The sequence below is a fragment of the Oryx dammah genome, unplaced genomic scaffold (genome assembly GCF_014754425.2).
Source record: "Oryx dammah isolate SB20612 unplaced genomic scaffold, SCBI_Odam_1.1 HiC_scaffold_13, whole genome shotgun sequence".
In the NCBI taxonomy this organism is placed as follows: Eukaryota; Metazoa; Chordata; class Mammalia; order Artiodactyla; family Bovidae; genus Oryx; species Oryx dammah.
Genome location: NW_024070197.1, coordinates 62755193 through 62761427, shown reverse-complemented (window position 1 = coordinate 62761427; position 6235 = coordinate 62755193).

The window sequence follows — 6235 nt, the reverse complement described above, 5'->3', positions numbered from 1 at the left end:
TTGATTCCCAGCCAGGGATGGAACCCCCTGCAGTGGAAGTGTGGACCCGAACCGCCGGACTGCTGGGGAAGCCCCATGATCCCTGAGATTTCATTATGTACTTCAGTTGCCCTGGTATTTTCAGTCTTAGGCCCAGTTACATAGTAATGGGTCTCAGTTCAGATCTGTGACTGTGAGGTGGGAAACAGATGAGCCTCTGGGCTCGACAGCTGGTGTTTGACAAGTGGAGTAAAATTCATCCTTTGTTCTCACTCAGACACTCCAAGGACAAAGCTAGTGTCAAAAGCTGAGCTCTGCTAAAGTAAAGAGATAAGGTCCCCCTCTCGAGGTCGAGAAAGACTTCCCTATCTGTGCATGCACAGGAAGGCTTCTTGAGGGTCCAAAAGGGAGGGGTGCCACCCCATAATAAGGGTGGACATGCACCACAGTCCTCTGTAGCAGGATCATCTTAGAAACAGCCGTGCTCACATCTTGGGCAGGGCGCTAGGACCAGCTGTGTGAAGGAACAGATGCAAGAGCTCCCATCCCGGAGGCCTGTCTGCAGTCCTCTCCGTGTGTATTTCTTCCCTGCTTCTGACTTCTGTCTCTCTGTGTGCTCGCCTGTATATTGTGCTATCTCTCTGATAATAAACTTCGCTCTTGTTTTGCAGTTTTTGCCTCCTTGAAAAGTTTTGCTTTCAAATGGGGTAAGAAGAAGGGAACTTAGCATTTAGCCTCCAGCCCTTGGTGGACTGGCAAGGTTCAGTCCCTAGACAGGGAAATGAGATCTTGCATCAGGACTACTGTCCCTCTGAAAAACAGCCGGACAAGTATTCTTCATGTTATGGTCAAAAGAGGTCAAGTCACTGGCGTGGAGAAAGATAAAGGACAGACCCGTTGCCAGTATTTTGTCAACTGTGCTGGTCAGGTAGGTTAGTGACGAGACTGGGTCACTGACTTTCTTATTTAACTTTGTCTCCAGGATTTGGGGTACAGAGGTAAGCCTAGTTTTCTGATGGACTAAGCAGGCGTCCGGGACACACTGTTTCTTCTGTGGCTGGGAAAACTTGGAATCCCCCCTCCACACGGGAAGCCCGCCCCCGCCCCTCGTGTGGAAGCCGGGCGCCGCCCCCCTCCTCCCTGGCCGAGGGGCAGCCCTGCTCAGGGAGGCCCAGAGAGTCAGCGCGGACAGCGCTCGGTCCCTGGTCGGGCTGCGGGGTGGTTCGTGCCATCCTGCCACCCAGCAGACGAGCGTTGGGGTGCCCCTGTGTCGGGAGCGTGGGTTCCGTGTCAGGACCCTAAACCCTGCAGCCCTGAAGGCAGACTGTCCCTTGCTCGCCTCCACGGTCCTAGGGGCAGCCGGGAGTGCTTTCCGCCACGTGGAGGTCTTCGTGGTTGGTGTTTGGGGTTCCGAGGGCCTGGCTCCCCACGGGCTCCCCTTCCGAGCTGGTGGCTCTGTCTTCTCTGCTCAGAAAGCAGACTCCGTGGCTCACCCGGTACAGTCTTGCTCCCCTCCGAAAACGTTAGGAACTAAAGCTGGGAGTCAGCTTCCCACAGCTGGTGTGGAGCGGGAGCGCCCAGGAGCCGCTCGCAATGACACTCGTCTCAAGAGGCTGCCCTTGCTCACGCGCCTTTCTGTTCCTCTCCACCCATCCATCCCTCTGTGCGTCTGTAGTGGGCATACGAGCTGGGTCTGTGCAGCGAGGAGCCGTTTAGCATCCCGTTACATGCCTGTGAACACTTCTACCTTCTGACTCGCCCCTGGGAGACCCCGCTGCCGAGCAGCACACCAAGTGAGGACTTGCACTTTGTTTTTACTCTTGTCTCCTTGCCCCTGTTCCATCCTCTGCCAAGAAAGGCTTTCTGCTGAGGACAGACTGCGCCTAGAAGAGTGTTTTCACTTCTTTTCTGGAGCATGTTACAGGGCGGTGGACCCCGTTCTAACTTGACTTGAATGTCTCTTTATGAAAAGATGGCCAAAGTGGGCGTACCATTAGAGCAGTTTTGTTTCTTTGTTTGCAAGCTAACTGTAGTCCCAGACAGAGGTCTGAATTGAATATGTTTGGAATATAACCTCCCATCAACCTTGATTCCAGCTTGTGCTTCATCCAGTCCAGCATTTTGCATGATGTACTCTGCATATAAGTTAAATAAGCAGGGTGACAATACAGCCTTGACGTACTCCTTTCCCAGTTAGGAATCAGCCTGTTGTTCCATGTCCAGTTCTAACTGTTGCTTCTTGACCTGCATACTGATTTCTCAGGAAGCAGGTAAGGTGGTCTGGTATTCCCATCTCTTGAAGAATTTTCCACAGTTTATTGTGATCCACACAGGCATTGGTGTAGTCAATAAAGCAGAAGTAGATGTTTTTCTGAAACTCTCTTGCTTTTTTGATGATCCAGCGGATGTTTGCAATTTGATCTCTGGTTCCTCTGCTTTTTCTAAAATCAGCTTGAACATCTGGAAGTTCATGGTTCATGTATTGCTGAAGACTGGCTTGGAGAATTTTGAGCATTACTTTACTAGCGTGTGAGATGAGTACAATTGTGCGGTAGTTTGAGCATTCTTTGGCATTGCCTTTCTTTGGGATTGGAATGAAAACTGACCTTTTCCAGTCCTGTGGCCACTGCTGAGTTTTCCAAATTTGCTGGCATAGTGATTGCAGCACTTTCACAGCATCATCTTTCAGGATTTGAAACAGCTTAACTGGAATTCCATCACCTCCACTAGCTTTGTTTGTAGTGATGTTTCCTAAGGCCCACTGGACTTCGCATTCCAGGATGTCTGACTCTAGATGAGTGATCACACCATCGTGATTGTCCGGGTCATGAAGATCTTTTTTGTATAGTTCTCTGCCACCTCTCAGAAAACTAAGATCATGGCATCTGGTCCCATCACTTCATGGGAAATAGATGGGGAAACAGTGGAAACAGTGTTAGACTTTATTTTTTTGGGCTCCAAAATCACTGCAGATGGTGATTGCAGCCATGAAATTAAAAGATGCTTACTCCTTGGAAGAAAAGTTATGACCAACCTAGATAGCATATTGAAAAGCAGACATTACTTTGCCGACTAAGGTCCATCTAGTCAAGGCTATGGTTTTTCCTGTGGTCATGTATGGATGTGAGAGTTGGACTGTGAAGAAGGCTGAGCACCGAAGAATTGATGGTTTTGAACTGTGGTGTTGGAGAAGACTCTTGAGAGTCCCTTGGACTGCAAGGAGATCCAAGCAGTCCATTCTGAAGGAGATCAGCCCTGGGATTTCTTTGGAAGGAATGATGCTGAAGCTGAAACTCCAATTTAATTGGAGTTGATTTAATTTCATGGCTGCAGTCACCATCTGCAGTGATTTTGGAGCCCAAAAAAATAAAGTCTGACACTGTTTCCACTGTTTCCCCGTCTATTTCCCATGAAGTGATGGGACTGGATGCCATGATCTTCGTTTTCTGAATGTTGAGCTTTTAGACAACTTTTTCACTCTCCTCTTTCACTTTCATCAAGAGGCTGTTTAGCTCCTCTTCACTTTCTGCCATAAGGGTGGTGTCATCTGCATATCTGAGGTTATTGATATTTCTCCCGGCAATCTTGATTCCAGCTTGTGTTTCTTCCAGTCCAGCGTTTCTCATGATGTACTCTGCATATAAGTTAAATAAGCAGGGTGACAACATACAGCCTTGACATACTTTTCCTATTTTATGTATACATATACTATAAACTTTATTCACCTGTCAATGGACATTTAGGTTGCTTCCATGTCTTTGCTCTTGTAATTATTTCTGCTCTGAACATAGGGGTGCATGTATCTTTTTGAATTACAATTTTTTTCAGCTATATGCCCAGGAGTGGGATTGCTAGATCATTGGGTACTTGTATTTTTAATTTTATAGGGAACCTCCATACAGTTTTTCGTAGTGGCTGCAGCAGTTTACATTCACATCAGCAGTGTACAGGGGTCCCTTTCTCCACACTCTCTCCAGTATTTATTGTAAAGAACACCATTCTGATTGGGTAAGATGGTATCTCACTGTAATTTTGATTTGCATTTCTCTAATAATTAGCAGTGTTGAGCATTTTTTCATGGCCATCTGTCTGTCTTCTTTGGAGAAATGTCTATTCAGTTATTCTGTACTTTTTTAAAATTTATTTTAATTGCAGGCTAATTACAATATTGTAGTGGTTTTGCCATACATTGACATGAATCAGCCATGGGTGTACGTGTCCCCATCCTGAGACCCCCTCCCACTTCCCTCCCCATCCCATCCCTCTGGGTCATCCCAGTGCACCAGCCCTGAGCACTCTGTCTCATTCATCCAACCTGGACTGGCAGTTTGTTTCATATATATGTTTCAATGCTATTCTCTCAAATCATCCCACCTTCGCCTTCTCCCACAGAGTCCAAAAGACTGTTCTATACATCTGTGTCTCTTCTGCTGTCTCACATATAGGGTTATCGTTACCATCTTTCTAAATACCATATATATGCATCAGTATACTGTATTGGTGTTTTTCTTTCTGGCTTACTTCACTCTGTAGAATAGGCTCCAGTTTCATCCACCTCATTAGAACTGATTCAAATGTATTCTTTTTAATGGCTAATATTCCATTGTGTATATGTACCACAGCTTTCTTATCCATTCGTCTGCTGATAGACATCTAGGTTGCTTCCATGTCCTGGCTATTATAAACAGTGCTGTGATGTACATTGGGGTACATGTCTCTTTCAATTCTGGTTTCCTCGGTGTGTATGCCCAGCGGTGGGATTGCTGGGTCGTATGGCAGTTCTATTTCCAGTTTTTTAAGGAATCTCCACACTGTTCTCCATAGTGGCTGTACTAGTTTGTATTCCCACCAACAGTGTAAGAGAGTCCCTTCTCTCCACACCTTCTCCAGCATTTATTGTTTGTAGAATTTTGGATAGCAGCCATTCTGACCAGCGTGAAATGGTACCTCATTGTGGTTTTGATTTGCATTTCTCTGAAAATGAGTGATGTTGAGCGTCTTTTCATGTGTTTGTTAGTCACCTGTATGTATTCTTTGGAGAAATGTCTGTTTAGTTCTTTGGCCCATTTTTTGATCGGGTCATTTATTTTTCTGGAATTGAGCTGCACGAGTTGCTTGTATATTTTTGAGATTAATTCTTTGTCAGTTGCTTCATTTGCTATTATTTTCTCCCATTCTGAAGGCTGTCTTTTCACCTTGCTTATAGTTTCCTTCATTGTGCAAAAGCTTTTAAGTTTAATCAGGTCCCATTTGTTTATTTTTGCTTTTATTTCCATTACTCTGGGAGGTGGGTCATAGAGGACCCTGCTGTGATTTATGTCGGAGAATGTTTTGCCTATGTTCTCCTCCAGGAGTTTTACAGCTTCTGGTCTTACATTTAGATCTTTAATCCATTTTGAGTTTATTTTTGTGTATGGTGTTAGAAAGTGTTCTAGTTTCATTCTTTTACACGTGGTTGACCAGTTTTCCCAGCACCACTTGTTAAAGAGATTGTCTTTTCTCCAATGTACATGCTTACCTCCTTTGTCAAAGATAAGGTGTCCATAGGTGCATGGATTATCTCTGGGCTTTCTATTTTGTTCCATTGATCTATATTTCTGTCTTTGTGCCAGTAACATACTGTCTTGATGACTGTAGCTTTGTAGCAGAGCCTGAAGTCAGGCAGGTTGATTCTTCCAGTTCCATTCTTCTTTCTCAAGATTGCTTTAGCTATTTGAGGTTTTTTGTATTTCCATACAAATTGTGAACTTATTTGCTCTAGTTCTGTGAAAAATACCCTTGGTAGCTTGATAGGGATTGCATTGAATCTATAGATTTCTTTGGGTAGTATACTCATTTTCACTATATTGATTCTTCCAATCCACGAACATGATATATTTCTCCATCTACTTGTGTCCTCTTTGATTTACTTCATCACTATTTTATAGTTTTCTATATATAGTCTTTTGTTTCTTTAGGTAGATATATTCCTAAGTATTTTATTCTTTTCGTTGCAATGGTGAATGGAATTGTTTCCTTAATTTCTCTGTTTTCTCATTGTTAGTGTATAGGAATGCAAGGGATTTCTGCGTGTTAATTTTATATCCTGCAACTTTACTATATTCATTGATTAGCTCTAGTAATTTTCTGGTGGAGTCTTTAGGGTTTTCTATCATGTCATCTGCAAACAGTGAGAGTTTTACTTCTTTTCCACTCTGGATTCCTTTTATTTCTTTTTCTGCTCTGATCACTGTGGCCAAAACTTTCAAAACTATGT